Source organism: Chelonoidis abingdonii, chromosome 1 (genome assembly GCF_003597395.2).
Source record: "Chelonoidis abingdonii isolate Lonesome George chromosome 1, CheloAbing_2.0, whole genome shotgun sequence".
NCBI lineage: Eukaryota > Metazoa > Chordata > Testudines > Testudinidae > Chelonoidis > Chelonoidis abingdonii.
In genome coordinates, this window is record NC_133769.1 from 363,515,649 (window position 1) to 363,534,992 (window position 19,344).

Consider the following 19,344-nt stretch of genomic DNA (forward strand, 5'->3'; position numbering starts at 1 on the left):
TAATAGGCATTTTAACAAAGGCTATAAATGATCCTTCTTCAACCAGCTAGAGACATATAGGTCCCAGTGAATTCAGAGGAAAATCGTTTTTAGAACTAAAAGCCCACATAAGCAGTGCAATTGAAATAACAGGGCCCTAACCACTCCTGAAAAGCATCATTTACTGTACACCTGAAAATCATTCCATCATGTGCTTTCATAAACACAGGCATACATACACAATGCACACACCCAGCAGCACGCTCTTCTCAGAACACTACCATGTTATTGTATGTTCTCTTCTTCTATCTGGAGTTCAACCCGTGGGGGATTGGTTGGTTTGTTTGGCTTTTTTTAAAGCACCGCAGCTTTTGGCCCATTTCACAGACTGAATGCTTCATTCCAACTCAGTTACAGTCTTTCTAGCTAAACTTCTCACACAAGTTCAACAGCCCTCCAGGTTCACTTCCTGCTGGACAGTGGTGTTGTGTGCTATTGAACAACTGCTGCCCACAGAGGTAGGAACTGTTCTGTGGAGGAGAAAGTGAATCGTAGGCAGTTTCCTATGTTGAACTGACAAGGACCATCTTCCTGTAACCAGCACGTCCTGGAGAGGGGCAGTTAGTAAAAGACCACAGACTGATTTTTTTTCCCTCATGTAAACAAGACAAAGATTGGTCTTTACTCCCCCCGATCTTCCCTCATTGTTAAAGAATCGCTTTGCCCCAAACCGCTTGCACAGCCATGCGTTCACTTATACAATGTCCAAGCTTGTACGCTAACTCCATCTCCAGAGTGTGGCATCCAGCACTAAGCCTAGTGCTACAAAGATTTTTTTTAAAGTTAATCTGAATAAATTTAATTCAGCAGTCATGACCACTGTACTGGAATAAATTATTGTATGTTCTATCCTTTCATTTTCATTAGCATTACAATTGGCTTCTAAATCAGGTTAATTAAAAATTGCTATCATTAATGCTGGATATGCTTAGATGTAACAGATTCCCCCTCACCCCTATATAAAACCATGTTGTTGATGTGTTTGGGAATACACAGGATTTTAGCAATCAAGCAACTCTTAGGAAAGTTATTTATAGGTTCAGTGATTGCACACAGAACCCTAATAAGGAATAAGTCAAGTCAGAAATATCCACACTTAGTTTCACATTCATTAGAAGATTTATTTTCTTTTTTTGAAGTACCTCCCCCTCCTCCCGCCTGAAATGATGTCCATATTGCCACAGCCTATTTGTAGCTATTTTTCAGGATATAACACACATCCATTGCACATGTATTTACAGACTGGGCCCCTGGAACCATGTGTAGACAGCCCAGGCTGCACAGAAGGGGGAGAGAGTGCCATCTCTGCAGTACTGATCTCTTTTCCCCCCGTGACGAAGTGGGAAAGTTCTTAATGTTTTCATTGAACTTGGTGCGTGCGCCTCAGTTTCCCCTACGTATGGCTTAAGTATCTGGCTGGTGGGATAAGAGTGTGTGATCATTGCAGAGACTCCTAGAGGGCAGGTGTGAGTACTGTCAGGACAGGGAATGGCCAAGACCCTGTAACCTAGCAACTGATAGCCAGCCCCGCCCCCCCGCAAGGTGTTGTGAACAAAGAGGTCAGGTGACATTTTTTGGGTGGGGGGAGAAAGGGACAAAGGACAGAATAGGTGCTATGGGGGTTGGAGGCTGGGCTGGTGGAAACTGGTCAGTCTTCTGTTTTGGGACTCGGAGGAAGGAATCCAGGGCACCAGGCCCTGGAGCCCCCCAGGATGGACTTTGTTGAAAGTTCCTGATTTCTGTCCTAACAAGATCTGTTCTAGGCTGTGCTCCTGTTGAATAATAAACCTTCTTTTTTTCAATGCTGGGTTAGAGTAACTGCTGACTGCAAAGATGGGGTGCACAAGGGAGTGTAAGGCTTCCCCAGGTGTCCCATCCAGGTGGGCTCACTATGGGGAGTTCACGGGGTGAACAGAGGTGCTGCGTGCTCTGAGGTCAGGAAGCGCCAAAGCCATAGAAGCTTCCTGCCATGATGTAAGAGTGACCAGAGAGGGGAGCCCGCTGCACCAGAGTCCTGACTAGCTTCACTCATAGCAGTTCCAAAGCATCCAGACTGTGACTCCCGTGATACCCGCCCCCCAACAGATGGGTTCTGTAGCTCGCCAAGTGCCAAGCCAGAGAACATGTGCCATCATCCCTACCAGCCCTACAGCCAGGCAAACCGCCAAACAGTTGCCTGAAGTTGTAGTAACTTTTTTGTAAGCCTACAAGGGTAGCTGGCATGGAGACAGGGAGGAGCTGGAGACAAATTGGGCTAGCACGAAGAAAACCCCGGCACAAACTTTTCACGTCAGAAACCTTTTCAGTACGTTCACCTATGTTGGGAAACCCGCAAGATCCACGAAGACTGCTGTTGTGCCACTTAATGCCCTTTAAACTCTTTTCTCATCTATGGTCATTAGGTGTTTGCAGTTTATATTTGAGATCTCTGAGAGCAGCACGACTTGTAGAAAATGATCCCCCTTTTTTGCTCAAGCAGGATAGGCTCTGTATAGCCTTCCTTCGTTCCCTGTGCTTAGGCTTTGTCTAGATTAGGATAAAGGGTGAGCTTTAAGAACATGTTAGCTAGGGCTGGCTGGGCTGAAAAAAGGAGACTGGTATTTGTTTTCAGTACAGTGAAGAACAAAACAGACCTTTCAACATTTTTTGCACGGAAAGACCCTGCTCAAAATATCCACTAGCCCAATGACTAAGGCACTCCCCTAGGAAACCCAGGCTCAAGTTTGCGCTCTGCCTGAACCTGACCCTGGGTCCCTCACGGCAGTGCCCTGACTATTGGGCTATAGAGTCAGTCTCTTGGTCTCTCTGGCTCAATGAATGTTTCAACAGGAGAAACTGTAAGCAAGACACACACAGACTGACCACATAGCCCTGCAGTTAGGGCTCACCCCTAGGCTATAACTCAACCAATTTAACATGTATTAAAGACAGTGTATGTTCCCTGGCTTCACTTGACTTGAACACCAGACTTTGTACCCTAATCTAGACAGGACCTTAGAGGTTTTTGACCTCGCAGGACAATCTGTAAGAAGTTCCCAAACAGCAGCAAGAAACTGTTGGGAGTTGGAGACTGCAACAAAAGAAATGGTGTCCACAGCCCAGCCAGCCTTACCCTCTGCACACACTAATCTACTGGGGCACAATCCAGGTCATCACGGTCAACGAGCAAACTCTTGCATTGCTAGAGTGCTCCCTCCTCCTCCCTCCCTTGCCCCTTCCTTGTGACCTTCTGGCAGGGCAGTCTATACAGATTCTGACTTGAGTATGTGTCCTCCCACTTCCTTGTCTCTGGTCCCTACACCCCTTTTCAGGTTACTTTCATCTGCTCCATCCCTCCATGATCTATGAAGATGTCTTCAAAGAGCAGGAGATGACAGAAGTCTGCTCAATGGTCTGTGAGGGGATGTTGGATGGGATGGGAACTGAGTTACTGCAGAGAATTCTTTCTTGGGTGCTGGCTGGTGAGTCTTGCCCACATGCTCAGGGTTTAGCTGATCGCAAATCGCGCGTCGGGAAAGGAATTTCCTCAGGGCAGGATTGGCAGGGCCCTGGAGGTTTTCGCCTTCTCTCAGCGTGGGGCTGGGTCGCTTGCCTGGTGATTCCTGCAGCTTGAGGTTTCAAAAATCTCAATTTTTGAGGATTTCAATAACTCATCACGGGTCGGGTTGTTATAAAATGTGTATGGGCAGGGTTTGTGGCCTGCCTTGTGGCAGGAGGTCAGACTCAGATGATATATGGTCCCTTCTGACCTATGAGTCTATGAGTCTAATGAACAGGTCACTCATTAACTAGCCACTGTATGCATTCTCACTCCGTCTTGATGCATTCATTGCCTTACAGAAAACAGTATGGGTTCCCTGTCTCTCCTGACCCTTTCCTATCTTATTTCAGATAACCTCCTCCACTTCAAGGGTCTTTCTCTCTTTGTTTACCTAATGACCCTGTTCCTGCATGTTGATTGTCTGGTTGGAGGTGGTCCAATTGACTCCGCCCACATGTCGTGCCTTAAAGAGACAAGGGCACATATTTCATATAATACTCTCAACTCTATTTCTACTATATAATAACAATACTACCTAGCTCTTGCATAGTGCTTTCATCCACAGATCTGAAAATGCTTTACAAAGGAGGTCAGGATCATTACCCCCATTTAATAGATGAAAAGGTGAGGCACAGAGAGGTGAAGTCACTTGCTCAGTCATCCACCACGCAAACAGCAGAGCCAGGAACAGAAAAGACAGTTACCTTTTTTGTAACTGGTGTTCTTCGAGATGTGCTGCTCATGTCCATTCAACTTCGGTGTCTGTGCTCGCTACATGCACTGCTGCCACAAGTTTTTTCCCTCTGACACTCCCTGGAGTGGTATGCATATGCCACAATATATAGGGTGCCGCCGGCTCCCTCCACCCTGAATTCCTTCTTGCCGGAAACTCTGACAGAGGGGAAGGAGGGTGGGATGTGGAATAGACATGAGCAACACATCTTGAAGAACATCAGTTGTGGAAAGAGGTAACTGTCTTTTCTTCTTCAAGTGCTTGTTCATGTTGATTCAACTTAGATGATGCCCAAGCAGTATCCCTTGGAGGTGAGTAGGAGTTCATGGACTTGTAGACATCAACACAGCTCTGCTGAACCCAGCATCACAGAATATCAAGGTTGGAAGGGACATCAGGAGGTCATCTAGTCCAATCCCTGGCTCAAAGCAAGACCAATCCCCAGACAGATTTTTACCCTAGTTCCCTGAATGGCCCCCTCAAGGATTGAACTCACAACCCTGGGTTTAGCAGGCCAATGCTCAAACCACTGAGCTATCCCTCCCCCTGCCCCATCCCTGGCCTGCTGAGTGATGTGTAGTGGGCTGTGAACATGTGCATCGAGTACCACGTAACAGCTCGACAGATGTTCTGGATTGGGAAGTGTGCCAGGAAGGCCGCCGAAGACGCCTGTGCTCTGGTTGAGTGGGCTATGACGACTGGCGGAGGAGGGACTCCTGCTAACTCATAGCAGGTGCAAATGAAAGAGGGGATCCAGTTAGAAATCCTCTCTGTGTGGACACCCGGAGACCCTTCATTCTGTTAGCTGTAGCGATGAAAAGCGGAGTCAACTTATGGAAAGGCTTTGTCTGACCTAGGTAGAAAGCCAGGGCCCTTTTCATATCCAAAGCATGAAGGTGCCTCTCTTCACCAGTCTTATGGGGCTTGGGGCAGAAGACCGTAAGGAATATATCCTGGCTCCTGTGGAAAGTAGACACCACCTAAAGAAGGAAAGCTGGGTTGAGCTGGAGCTGGACCTGTCCTTATAAAAAACCGTGTATGGTGGTTCTGAGGTCAGGGATCACAGCTCGAAGACTTGCCTCGCCCAATATCACAGATGCTAGGAAAGCTACCTTCCATGATAGGTGAAACAGGGTGCATGAGGCCAAAGGCTCAAAGGGCGGGCCTGTGAGCCTGGACAGAACCAAGTTGAGATCCCACTGAGGGACCAGGGACCAAACTTGTGGAAAAAGTCTCTCAAGACCTGAGGAACTTGACTGTCATTTCATGGGAGAACACCGTCTGTCCCTGGATTGGTGGATGACAGGTGGAAATGGCCGCCAGATGCACCCTGATAGGGGAGTGTGCCAGACCCTGGTTCCTCAAATGAAGCAGGTAGTCTAAGACTGATTGCACCAAAGAATCCAAAGGGGAGATGCCCCGTTTGGCCGCCCAGTGGGAGAACCTCATCCACTTTGCCAGGTAAGTCTGTCTAGTTGAGGGCTTTCTACTCTCAGGGAGGACCTTCTGGACCCTTTCCAACCAGGCCTTTTCCTCAGGATTCAGCCACACAACATCCATGCCATGAGGCAGAGGGATGTGAGATTGGGGTACAAGAGTTGACCGTCATCCTGTGACAGCAGGTCCAGTCGGTTCAGCAGGGGCCAGAGAGGGATTGTCGTCAAGCTCGACAGCATCCCGAACCAGTGCTGGTGAGGCCATGCTGGGGCGATCATGATAACCTGAGCCTATTCTCTCTTGATTTTTGCAATGACCTTGCTGATGAGCGGAATCAGAGGGATCGTGTACATCCGGCTTCCTGTCCACAGCAGGAGGAAGACATCAGAGAGGGAGCCCTTGCCCAGACCCTATCTGAAGCAAAACCTGTGGCACCTCCTGTTCTTCCAGATGGCGAACAAATCCACTTGAGGAGTTCCCCACTTCTGGAAGATCGTGCTGGCTACCTCCGGATGGAGCACTCACTCATGGTGAGAGGAGAAGTCCTTGCTTAGGTGATCTGCTAGCATGTTCTTGGTACCCGGAAGGTAACATGATTCTAGATAGAGTTTGTGGTCAATGCAGAAGTCCCAGAGATGGAGTGCCTCTTGGCAGAGGGCCGAGGATCGCACTCCCCTTTGTCTGTTGATTAGAACATTGAACCTATGTTGTCCGTCTAGACTCTGACCATTCTGCCCAACAGGTGAAGTAGAAAGACCGTGCATGCCCTGCACACCGCCATGAGCTCTTTGACGTTTATGTGTAGTGTCATGTCCAGTAGGTTGCCCTCGGGCATACCGTCAAAATGAACTCGACTGAGAAGCCTGCGGAGGCTGGTGGCTAGGACACCGCTTGTAGCCTCTGGATTTCTGATGGGGAGGCCCCTGGCGAGGGTGGCTCCCTGGCCCTGAGGCTGCTACAGCTTGAACCACTTGCGGGCAGGGCCGGGAACATACAGGCTCAGTGTTTTAAGGGTTGTGCGGGAGTCCTTGAGGCCACGGAGCTTATTGTCCATCTGTTCCGCAGACAGGGCCTGCCCATCGAAGGGAAGGTCTTGCATCAACTGCTGAGCTTCTGTGGACAAGCCAGAGAGGAGCAGCCAGGATGCCCGGTGATAACGATGTCTGAGTCCATGGTTCGGGCGGCGGTGTCTGCCACATCCAATGCCGCTTGGAGTGTCGCCCTGGCCGCAGTCGTGCCCTCCTCCATGATTGCCCTGAACTCCTTCCTAGAAGCCTCAGGGAGGGAGCCTTCGAACTTGGCCATGGCTTCCCACATGTTAAAGTCATAGAATCCCAAGAGGGCCTGATGGTTGGCCACCCTCAACTGGAGACTAGAGAACGAATAAACCTTACACCTAAACAAGTCTAGTCTCTTGGAGTCTTTGTTCTTAGGCATAGCCCCGGGTTGACTGTCGCTCCCTGTGGTTTATCGCCTCTACCACTAGCGAGTTGGAAGCAGGGTGAGTGTACAGGTACTTGTGGCCTTTGGATGCCACAAAGTACTTGTGCTCAGCCTTTTTGGAGATGGGGGTAGGGAGGAGGGAGTTTGCCACAGGGCACTGATGATCTTTGAGACCCCTTCATGAAGCGGCAAAGCCACCCTGTGCGGTGCTGTGGAGCAGAGGACATCAAAGAGAGAGTCCGAGGGCTTCCCTAACTCCCACACCTGAAGACCCAGGTTGGTGGCGACCCTTGTCAGTAGTTCCTGGTGTGCTTTAATGTCATCCAGAAGAACCACAGGAGGGGGTCCTGTTATAGCCTCGTCTGTCGACGATGAGAAGCATGCTGGTGCCATAGGGTCATCCCCAACCATTGGTGGTCCAATGGCTTGCTCCCATACTCCCTCTTGGACTTGCAAGGTCCTTGCACCCGAGGCTTTGTGCACCGGAGGGGAGCGAGACAGAGAGGCAGCTGGTCTCTCCAGGGGTAAAGAGTTGCCCAGCATGGGACCTTGCTAGCACCCAGTCTTATCCTTTCCCTTGCGGGAGGTTGGAGACCAACGTCACACCGTGTTCTTGACCAGAGCAATGGATGGGACTGGTGCTGGCCAGTGGATGGCACTCCCCTAAGTTCCCTGTGCAGCAGCTGCCCAGCAAACTATCAATTGATGGCAGTTCAGCTGTCCCTCCCATCCCCACTGCCATGTGCTCCTCCTGCCGTCTGCCTTGGAGCTGCTCCCGGCCCTGCTTGCTGTGCAGGGGAGAGGGGAAGAGGGGGGCTAATATCAGGGTGTCCCCCTCCACCCTACTCCTGCCCCCCACTTACCTCTTCTCCATATAGAGCAGCGTGGGGACAGGACGGGGCTCAGGATGGAGAGAGCTTGCTGGCCGCAGCTGCAGTTTCAAGTTCCTGATTTTTTTAAAGGCAATGTCCATAGAGTGGTGTCAGCATACTTAAAGGGGCAATGCGTATCTCTCTCTCTCCAACACACAGGGTGTGTGTGTCTGTCTCTGTCTGCCATGCTGTCTCCCCTCCCTCCATTCACGCTGCCTTGTAGAGTGTGAGGCTACATTAACAACGTGTTAACCCTTGAGGGCTCGGCCAAGTGCCAGTGCATCATTTAGCAGTAAGGCATTCCCTGGGAAATATCCCACCCTCTTCCACCCTCTGACTTCACCACCTCAACCAAGCTTCACAATCATCATTGCTGTGTACAGTATTAAATTGTTTAAAACTTATACTCCATGTGTGCGTGTGTCTATCTATCTATCTATATATTTAGGGGGAGAGAGAGAGAGAGAGTTTTTTGTCTGGTGAAAAAATTCCCTGGAACGTAATGTAAAGGGGGGGGGATTAATTCTTATGGGGAAATTGGATTTGCTTAACATCATTTTGCTTAAATTTGCATTTTTCAGGAACTTTACTACAACATTAAGTGAGGAGTTACTGTACACTATAGTACAAGAATTAATGAGTTTGTACGAACCAGAAAGCAACAGCACTAGCTGAAGCAGCAAGAGTTCCAGCACCGTCACTGGCGGCAAGAAGGAACTGAGGGTGAGGGTGAGCCGGCAGCGCCCTATATACTGTGGCATATGAGCACCACTTCAGGGGGCGCGAGAGCCAGTCCCCTATGGATACTGCTGAGGGAAAAAACTTCTGGCACTGGTGCATGTGGCAAGCACACACACCTAAGCTGAATGGACATGAGCAAGCACTCGAAGAAGGACCTAGGTTTCCTAAGTCCCAGTCCAATGTTCAATCCACTAGGCCAAAGATTTACACTATCTGAAGAGAAAAATGTGATTTATTGGCAGGTCACAGTGAGTTTGTCACAGGCTGATGGAAGACATTTATTTGTATTATGGCAGAGTCTAGTTTATGCAATATCAATCTCTACTTCTATTCTGCATGTGCAACATCAGTAGCAACAGAACACCTTGTGTCCTTGTCCTCATCTCCTGTATGTTCTATACTCGGCTAGTGACATTTTGCTCATACCTAGACTATAAGCTCTTTGGGGTGAAGATTGCTTTGCTTCCTGATTGTACAGCACCCAGCACAACAGTGCCCCAATCCTGACTGACGCATTTGCAAACTACTGCAATACAGTTAATAAATAATGGTACATGAATAGTTCAACAAATGTTAACTGCAAGTACACTCCTAAGTGACTACATTTTGAAAAGGTTCCATCTGCTCTCTTTGATACATTTCCAGCAATCAAATATTCTGCACTACACTGTACTGGAAAACTGCTACTACACTGGAGAAAAAAAACGAAAAAACAACCTCTCTCTTCACAAGGCTTTTAAAAACAAATTTTACACGAAAATTTTCAAGGTTAGGCACCTAAATAAACAGGCCTAAAATAAATCGGATCACTTTTACTTAGATGCTTATATAGATGTATGTGCTTAACATTAGGTGCCTATATTTGAAAATTTTGGCCTGTGTTTTTTGTCGCATTTCTCTGAATTGATTGCTTTAATTATTCAGATAATTGGATGCTATTTAAAACACATACAGCGACAACAGTGTGTTATAGGATATTCTTATTTGTGTTGAATTGCTCAGGTTTGAGACTTTTTTTAGTTTATGCACAGTCTGAATTCTTCGTTTTTATTTTTTACTTTGAAATACAATAAAGCTATGACCATTTTAAAAATGATTTCATTTCAAATAAATCCTGATTCCATTAAAGAAATTCTAATAATCTCACCCACAGGAGCACATATTTGACCTTTGCTCTAGTCCCTCTTCCACCCTAAAGAAATCAGATCACACATACCTCAATAACTTTATAAGTCTTGACCTTCAGCAACAAATAATTGTCTCTTGTTTATTAAGGAAAAGTGGGAGAAATGATTGCTGCTTTGTTCCTACTGCTAATACTGAAAGATGAGAAGGTCTCAGAATCCAAGGCAGTACGATCTAGTGGATAGGCAGGCAGTTTTGCCAACCCTAAGTGTTCAAAAATAATAAATTAGAGTCCTCCCCCCAAATTATGAGATTGGCTTAAAAATTGTGAGATTTAAAAAAATAATACACTTGAGTCTTTTAATTTGCCTTCTGGTTTTTGAGACTTTATATGGTTTATGTTTTCCAGCTTTTCTCTGCAACCTTGATGACTACAAATTACTTCTTTAAAAAAAGAGAAAGCTGAGATTCTCGTAACTACAGGTGCTGGTGCGTTAAGAAAAAAAACAAATATTGCAAGACGTGCAACAGAGTCATGAGAGATGGCTCAGGGAGAGGGATAGTTCAGTGGTTTGAGCATTGGCCTGCTAAACCCAGGGTTGTGAGTTCAATCCTTGAGGGGGCCACTTAGGGATCTGGGGCAAAACCAGTACTTGGTCCTGCTAGTGAAGGCAGGGGGCTGGACTCAATGACCTTTCAGGGTCCCTTCCAGTTCTAGGAGATAGGCTATCTCCATTAATTTAATGAGAGCTGGCAACACTGTAGTGCCCTGGGTTCTATTCCTGGTTCTCCCACTGCCTTCTTGTCTGACTGTGGGTAGTTACTTTCCCTCTCTATGACCCTGTTTCTTCTCACGCCCTGTCTGTCTTGTCTATATAAGCTCCAATCCTGCACAGAGAACAGTGTGCGCCAACGAACCACTGCCCCTGCGGGGAGGCCCCAATGACTTAGATGAGGCTCTGTGTGGGATTGGGGACCTACGTTTTTAAATTCTTTGGGGCATGGACAGCACCAATCCTAACAAAACAGGGCCCTGACACTGGCTGAGCCATCTAGATGCTGCTGCTGCTGTAACAACAACAACAAGAACGTGAGCACTGAGACAATTTGGGGGGAATATGTCAAGCAAAATTTTATTCCAGTCCTTAGAGAAGAAAAAAGATTTTTTTTTAAATTTTCATTTCCCATCATTCTGAAAATTAATCCACAATCAATAGTAGCAGAAAACTCAAATGTTCATTTAATATTCTCCCTGCAGAAGACTTATGGCACTATAGTTCCAAGAAACACTAACTGAACCAATTTAAAAATTATGAGGTAATAACTGGCTGAGTAAAATGAAAAGTACTCAGGGCTGTAGTACTTATGTGAGTACGTATTTTAAAGCTGCTTTTATTTTTCATGTATTTCTAAATGTTTCTAGAACATTATTACCATCTCTGCTCTTCCTTATGTTCTCCTACGCAGCGCTGCCTTTGATTAATGGTTCTTAGGTCTTGGTTCCTAACTACCCCAATCCCTCCATTTTGAATAGCTTTTTAATATGCACACCTTGTGGAAACACAGAAGAAAAGGAGTTCCGGCAATAAATTATAATAACCGATGGATACAGCCTTTTGACTGCTTTAAAGCAAAAGGAACAGCTTGGTTTAGTTCTGTTCCTGAAGATTATACAGATTGCTTTTATTTCCAGCCATATAGTTTACTGTCTACATGCAGACAGATGTGCTTAAGTTTATACATGTGAAGACCAGCAAAAAACCCTACCCCTTCTGATACGCTGAAATTTTGCGGCGTAGTGAACAGCATATCCTGATGGTGCATCAAAGACATGTCTCCTTCCATTTTGCTGACCTCTAATACGTCTCCTTAGTATTTCTGTGATGACTTATTCCTGCCCCTAAACTGCCAGCTGTCCCACTAGTGGCATTTCCTCAGAGGCCACTGCAGTAAGACTATATCAACGCCAGAAAAAGGTTGACAAACTGATGAGAATTCAGAGGAGAGCAATTAAAATGATTAAGTGGGTAAAGGACTGACGTCTGAGTGGACTTGGAAGGATTGGATTTTTACTCGAAAACACTCATAAATGTCAGTTTCATCGTACACACACAAAGCAATGAAAATATATAATTTATTTATTTGTTTCTTTATTTATTTAATATGATTGATAAGAATCAAAATGTACAGATAGGCAAAGAAAAATGCTAATTGAGGACTTATTTGAGTTTGATTTAACGCTATTTACTTTGTATATTTTGACATGATGTTGACAATTTGTGTTTTAATGGTTTTATTTTTTAATGGTTTAACTTTTTGAATCTCAACTATCATTAAATAGTTATTGTCTGACCTGCCACTATTGTCTGAGAACCCCCATGATTTCCCACAACTGTGAAAATCTAATTGATAAAAATAATTAAAAAATGCTTAAACCCCATAATTTTGCATGACTGTGAAAATTTAAATATATTTAAACAATTAAAAAATAAACATGGATATTATCCATTAAAATTATTTTTAAAAATCTAGTTCTGCCAAGCCTATCCATGAGGGAAGGCTAAACATGTGCAGCCTGCGTACGTGGCTACTTATAGGGTGAAGTGATTACAGATCTCAAGAAGGCAAACAATGAGGGGGAGAGATATTTTTTGGGGTGGTCCAGAGGTTAGTATTTCTTTCATTTATTTAAACATTTGAAATGCGCATACTCATAGCTCTGGGTGCTGCACATAATTTGCTAACATAGCGTGCACAGTTAAGTTCCTCCAAATCACCTAAAATAAAACTCCTTCTAACACACCAAAAAAGCTTGGGACAGGGCCTTCTAACTTGCCCTGCAGATCACCATACTCAGGCTCTAATTGACTAAGCATGGAACACAAATGCCAGTGGAAACCATTCTTTGTAATCACCCCCCTTTAGCATTCTGCCATTTAACCCTGACGGCCAATACTGGGAACACCTGAAAGTGAACATGGCACAGCACAGAAGTAATGTGCTCCCTGCAGAGCAGAAAATGCTGCTGCATTCTGTATTAACTGAAGTTCCAGAGTAGTCCTCACATAGAAAGTGTCGCACACAGTAATCCATTCAGAGGTGACAAAGGCCTGGATAACAACATTGAGGCCCACACCACAACAAAAAGATCATAACCTGGCCACACACAGATGCAAGAGAGCACTGTCTGGACATCCAGGAGCAGCAGAAAATCCAAGACGAAGAGAAAGGGAACTTGATCAACAAAAGATATGCAAAGCCTCCTTCATCTCTGCCATTTCATGTTTCCCCTTCAAGTGTCCACCATTATTTCAATGTCTCTTATGTGCACGAAGGCCTCGTCTACACTAGGAAAAATGCACACTCCTGAGTGACACAGTTAAACCAAATTATCCCGACAGCGCTAGGTCTGTGCTGCTGCAGCAGTTTAAGTGTAGACTGTTACCTGTCAACTCTGTGTTCTTGGGGAACCTGGGCACAGTATCCAGCCTGTCTGATTCACGAAGGACACCCTCCACACAACCTCTGCTTGAACCAAAACCAATCAGAAGAAAGACTTACAAAAAGCAGTGGGCAGTGAGAGACACACCTAAACCGCTCTGGACAAGGGTGATGGGATTGAGGCAACTCCCCTAGCCTCATTTTCATCAAAGATGTGACAGGGAGGCATCTCCATTAGCAGACAGAATGGAGAATAGAGATTCCAAGGCAAGAACCCCATGGAACTCTGGGACCAGAAAGGCAGGGAAGCACTGCATGATGGGGGATCTCTGCTCCAGATGTTAATGAACCCATACTTGCACACACCCAGCTCAGTAGTTAGCTGACCAATTCTAGTAATAAATCCTTTACTGGTATCCAAAATAGGGAAACTCTCTAATTGCATTACGAGCTCCCTAGAAGGAAGACCACCCATAGCCAGGAATGATCAGTTCCTATTGTCTAGCCTGAACAATACCTCTTTGGTATACTCCACTCCCTTGAGGCATCAGTTTACCCATAAACAAATCTAGTGATCTGCTTTGAACCATTGTTGTTTCCCTACAAAAAAAACCCAACCCAAATTCAAGTAAGTGTTCTGATGCCTGGATCCAAAATCTGCATCAGTTCCACTGGGACTTCATCTTCTCCTGACTGATCGTGCTGGGGGCTCTGCCAGTCTCCAGCACTCCGGACCCTCAGCTACCACCAACACCTGGGAACCCCAACCAGCTCAAGCTTCACGGAGTGGTGAGAACCCAACTCTCTCTCTCTCTCTTTTTTCCTACGCTAGGTATAACTTTCTAACCCTGACTTGTGTGATCAGGAATAGTTTTCTAAACTTGACTTTTGTAATCAAATTTAAGTTAGATTTAATATTATAACTGTTTTGTTTGTTTGGCTCTCCTTGTATGGTTATTACCTGGCAATAAATAACTTTTATGGTTAAGCTGGTTGGTGTGCGCTTGTGTGTATGTTTGGCTTCCCCATTTGCTCTGCAACAACACTCCTCTTACCCAAGCTAAAGATCCCTGTAGCGCCCAAAAATCCTGTGGGGTTTTCTCATCAAGTGGGTTACTACCAGAACACATTGTAACATGAAAGTTGGGATAGGGACATGCTGAACCTGTGGCATAGGACGATGGCAGCTTGGAAGTGCTGCTCGATCCAGCCTGCTGAATCCAGGGGCATATAAGGCTGGCAGCTTGGAAGTGCTGCTCAACCCAGCCTGCTCTGTGTGTGTGTGTGCACGTGCATGTCTGTGCGCGCATCTGATTCTGGGGCTGGAGGAACCCAGCCCTGGGGAACCTAGGCCCTGCACGATATCTCCACTGTGAGGGAACTTACAGAAGGGTGAAGCAGAGCTCTGTATGAAAACACAAGTGACACAAGCAGCACATTGATAGATTACAGAACCTCTACCTTCCCAGAAGAGTAACCCTAATAAATGAGCATACCCCAAAGTAACGGGCAAATCTGATAACAAGACAAGTCCTGAGTCTCAGCCAGCTTACTCCCATCCCAAGTCCTTACTTTAACTAAACATTGGAAAAGCCATTACATGTTCCCTCTGAGTAGTGAAATGGAGACATGGCATATCAAAGGCACCACAGTCTATATCACCTCACTGTATCCCACAAGAATTCATATAAATGATAAACAGGAGGGATGGCAAACAAACAAACAAACCTAAAGAAACCCAACCTAACCCCCTACCCTTTCAAAAAAAAAAAAAACCCAACAACATGATGCCTCACGTGGAAGAGCTCTTGGGGCAGATGAGGTAAGTACCCTCAGGATTCTCAGAAAGAAAAGAATGGAGTCATTCAAAAGTAGCTCCATCCATCCGTGTCATAGATACAGGAGTAATGGAAGAACACTGAAGTAATGAAAATGAAGGCTACATAGCAACATTACCTAAATACAGAGGACCATTAGACTGTGGAACAGTGTCACTAAAGGCAGAGATGCAAACTCAGTCACTAGAGAGATAAAAACTTAAGGCACTTGAAAATATTCTATAGGAAATGATCCTGCATTGATGGGGGTCTCAGTAAGATGACCTAAACAATCTTTACAGTCCATGATTCTCTCCCACTGTAAGATATTTTAGCTTTAGATGGAGGGTAAAATTTTCAAGAACACCTAAGTGGTTTAGATCTCTATATCACATTGAAAATCAATTGGACTTAGCCGCTTTTGAAAATTTTACCCTAAATCACAATGTACAAGAGAAAATAGAAAATGAGATTGCAGTTCTGTGCAGAAGTAACCAGTTTGTTACCCCCCATTTTCAGTTTCTCATAGTTGGGTACAATAATTGTGATTTATAAAACTGATTTCCAGAATGTATCATCTGTTTTTTCAACAATAGGCTTAGTCTCTCTCTTGGTCATTATCTGATTATTGCTTAAATTGCTACAAGCAGATGATATTATTTTACAAGACAATATGTTCTACTTCATTCTTTCCCCATATAATTCTAGAACAGTGATACATTCCTAATAGCAGTCATATCATAAGTATTTTCAAATGATAGATAATGAAGTCCCTTATCTAAGCACTGGACAAGGCACCATGTAAAATGATGCTTCGATCCATTCACCATCCATCACTGAGGGCTCAAGCTAGCTGTTGTTCAGACACCTCCTACATTATCTCGAAAGCCAATTAACTACTAAAATTCAATACAATAAAAACTGAGGCAGTCAAGCGAAACTGTCTGTATTATGTAATTCATTGTTACAAGTCGAGTAATTAAATGGACCATTTTACTAATTCTCCCTTTAAAACCCTAAACATATTTATGCCAATTTGTTTCCATTAAGTGACATCTTTACATTTCACTGCAAACAGAAATCTTTTGTCTTTATTGTGACATATTCAGTTCAGAGATATTAAGCCAATGCCTTTTTACCTGCATGTTATCTGTATATTATATCTTAAGGATCATCATCCACCAATTTTCATTCAGTTACATCCTAAACCTACCTAAGAAATACTTAAAAGATAATGTCTTTGCTGCATTCTTCATAGCATAGCAAAAGTGTGCCTCTTCATGTCCTCAGGTGCTTCCAGTCTGCTGTAGTTTATTTCCTATCAGATTGACTGGGGACTTTTGCCAGCAAAGGTCTCACATTTTGCAAAGTGCATATGGGAATTTGGTAGTTGAGAAATTACCATAGTGAGGCACCAAGCAGGTTTCCTTACACCGCTCTGCCAAATCCTTCATAATCTAGTCTTGCAGCAATGCTCTCCTTGAGCAGTGATTGCCACTAGCATTGAAAGCACAAATAATGCAGCTAATTATGTGATGATTTAGGGATATGGAGAAAACATATGATAAGGACACCTGTGAACTAATTCGGTATTTGAAACCAGGTCTCCAGAGATGAAGGACTGTTACATTAAGGAAATGACTAGCAGTAGAGATTTTGTGAAGGTGCTCTGCAGCTACAGTATTATACTAGGCTCCCCCAGTCTGGGCTAACAAGACTATTTGCACTTTTATGGCTCCCTTCCATGACAGAGCTATGGGCTTGGCTCACGGGTTGTGAGCTGTCCAAGAGATGCACAGTTAATGGCCTTGCTCTGCACTGGAAAACTGAAGTAGGAATCCAGGGGGAAGTGGGGAATTAAAGCCTTAACAATACATAATTCTTATGTGATTCCTTTCACAGACACTTGATTTTACAAGTGAACTTGCTTAGTTTAAGATGTAAAGCCCCCCAAATCCTATAGTATAATACTGTCTGAGTATCATCTCCCTCATCAGCCACTGCTGCTTGGCTCTCCCCAGGACCAGCTGCTGGCCAGCTCATCCATTCCCCTGCACCTCTTGCTGCCTGGCTCTCATGAGGTCCTGTTTCTGGCCTTCTCTATCAGGCTGCTTGTGTAACAGTGCTCCTGCTGCATTTGCATTGGGAGTACTGCTATATCAGCCCCAAGAAAGGGGAAAGCAGGGTACATTTTTCAAAAGCACCTAAATTATTTAGGAGTTTAAGTCCCTTTGTCACCAGTGATTTATATACTCAGGATCTTCAGTAAGGCTCACTGACAGAAGATGTTAAGAATACATTTATTGCTATGTATCTGAGTTGAGGAAGGAACATTGCAGAATGGGTTAGAAGACACTGCAAATTTACTATTGTTCATGGTCAAACAGCAGGATACGATTAAAACACCGAGTCAAACTCAGCACTGGGGCATTCAGGCATAGTTTAATTTGGCTTTTATATTTAAAAGGAAAGTTTGGTGTATTGAAATGAGTTTCTTTTTGTGGTACAAAATACCCTGCCCATGATTCAGGGAACTTCCCAAATGAAACATGTTTAGAAGCAAAATCTCCATCCTGAGAGGACACAGTGAGTTCTACTAGACAGATGTGATTGACTTTTGAATGCAGTATCTTAACTTCCTAAAATACAAGACTGAATTCATAATGTCATGGTGGGTGAGGTGATATCTCTTTTTGGACCAACTTCTTTTGGTGGAAGGTACAAGCTTCTGAGGCTTCATAAAGTCAGGCACGTTAGCCCAGTTACAAATACCATTAAAACAGTATTTTAAAGAATATAGAAAGAATTCACCAAAACAGTTTAATAATGAAAGGTGGGCTCCGTGGTCATACACATTTGCATGGCAATCTTGGGCGCGCGCGCACACACACACACTCTCTCTCTCTGTTTTTCAGGAATTAGATTTCAAATGTTGAAGGCAAGGGTCTAGAGTCTGAGAAGCAGTTTAATGCTTTGTGGGAGGTCAAAGGTTTAGTTGATTCTTATTATTTTATGTAGGTCCTCATATCTTATTGCCAGATCCCAGCCATCCATTTACCACAAACCTGTTCCAACCTATGTGCACTAAATATATATAGAGGGGAAGTGCAAAGCAAGGGTGGTATCGTTTGGAAGAGTGAGCTAATGTCTGGTGAAGAATGTAGTATTTCTAAAGTCACTGAGGATAATGAACACATTCATTCATATGAAGAAATGCCACCTTTTTATTACTGTTTCAAGCTTCATCAGGCCAAGGGATAAAGTAAAACACTGACCAAATGAAAATATATGTAGCCAGGCACATCAATTATTTGAAACGATTCGTTCTAGCACTTGACGAACTACACAGCTCTCTTGTATACCTTTTCAAGATTTGTTCTTTTTTTGTTCCATCCACTCTTTTTTCCTTGTCAGCAGCAATGAGTCACTTCTTGCCCATAGGCTATGATTGTACAAAGCCAAGGTTCACATTTACTGACAGCAGACCGACAATGTTTGTCGTACTGTTGTTTTCCCCATTTTTAAACTTTGACTTCACTATGGAACATTTGATTTAAACTTTATGTTGTTACATTATCACTGTGCCATGAAACGTACTCTGGGTTTGTTGCTACCATCACTAGATCAAGGATACAGTCTAACTGATTTTGTGGAAATCACAGGGATTTTATCAAAATATTTTATAAAGGGTTTATTTACTAGTAACTGCAGTTATTTGAGAGATGCCTCTGTGCGCTCACTTTGGAAGTGCATTAAATTAAAGTGAGAGACTTGGTGTGTTTATGTAAATACAGTTGCTTCTGCTCTGCTTACATATTCAGCAAATACAGCGGTGTCAAAATGATCAACTTTGGCTGGTGCTGGGTACAAATCACCTTAGTACTGAATGCAGGGGTAGTGAAATATGGTTACCAATGTTGTAATTATTGTAGGAATACAGGAAAGCAGGACTGTGCTTAACCTGTTCCAAATGAGGGAGCCAGTCTCAGTTGGAAGAACCTAATTAAGGCCTTGGCTACACTTGCAAGTTGCAACGCTGGTGAGGGGGTTACAGCGCTGCAACTTACTCGGTGTCCACACTTACAAAGCTCAGCCAGCGCTGCAACTCCCTGTCTGCAGCGCTGGCTGTACTCCTGGTCTGCTACGGGTGTAGCG

The 19,344-nt window shown here is 44.5% G+C and overlaps 1 protein-coding gene across 13 annotated transcripts in view; it reads right to left on the reverse strand.

Moving 5' to 3' along the window:
• The window catches only part of FAM168A (family with sequence similarity 168 member A), a 420,913-nt gene that overhangs the window by 61,014 nt on the left and 340,555 nt on the right, over positions 1–19,344 (reverse strand). The gene's annotated exons all lie outside the window — the stretch shown is intronic.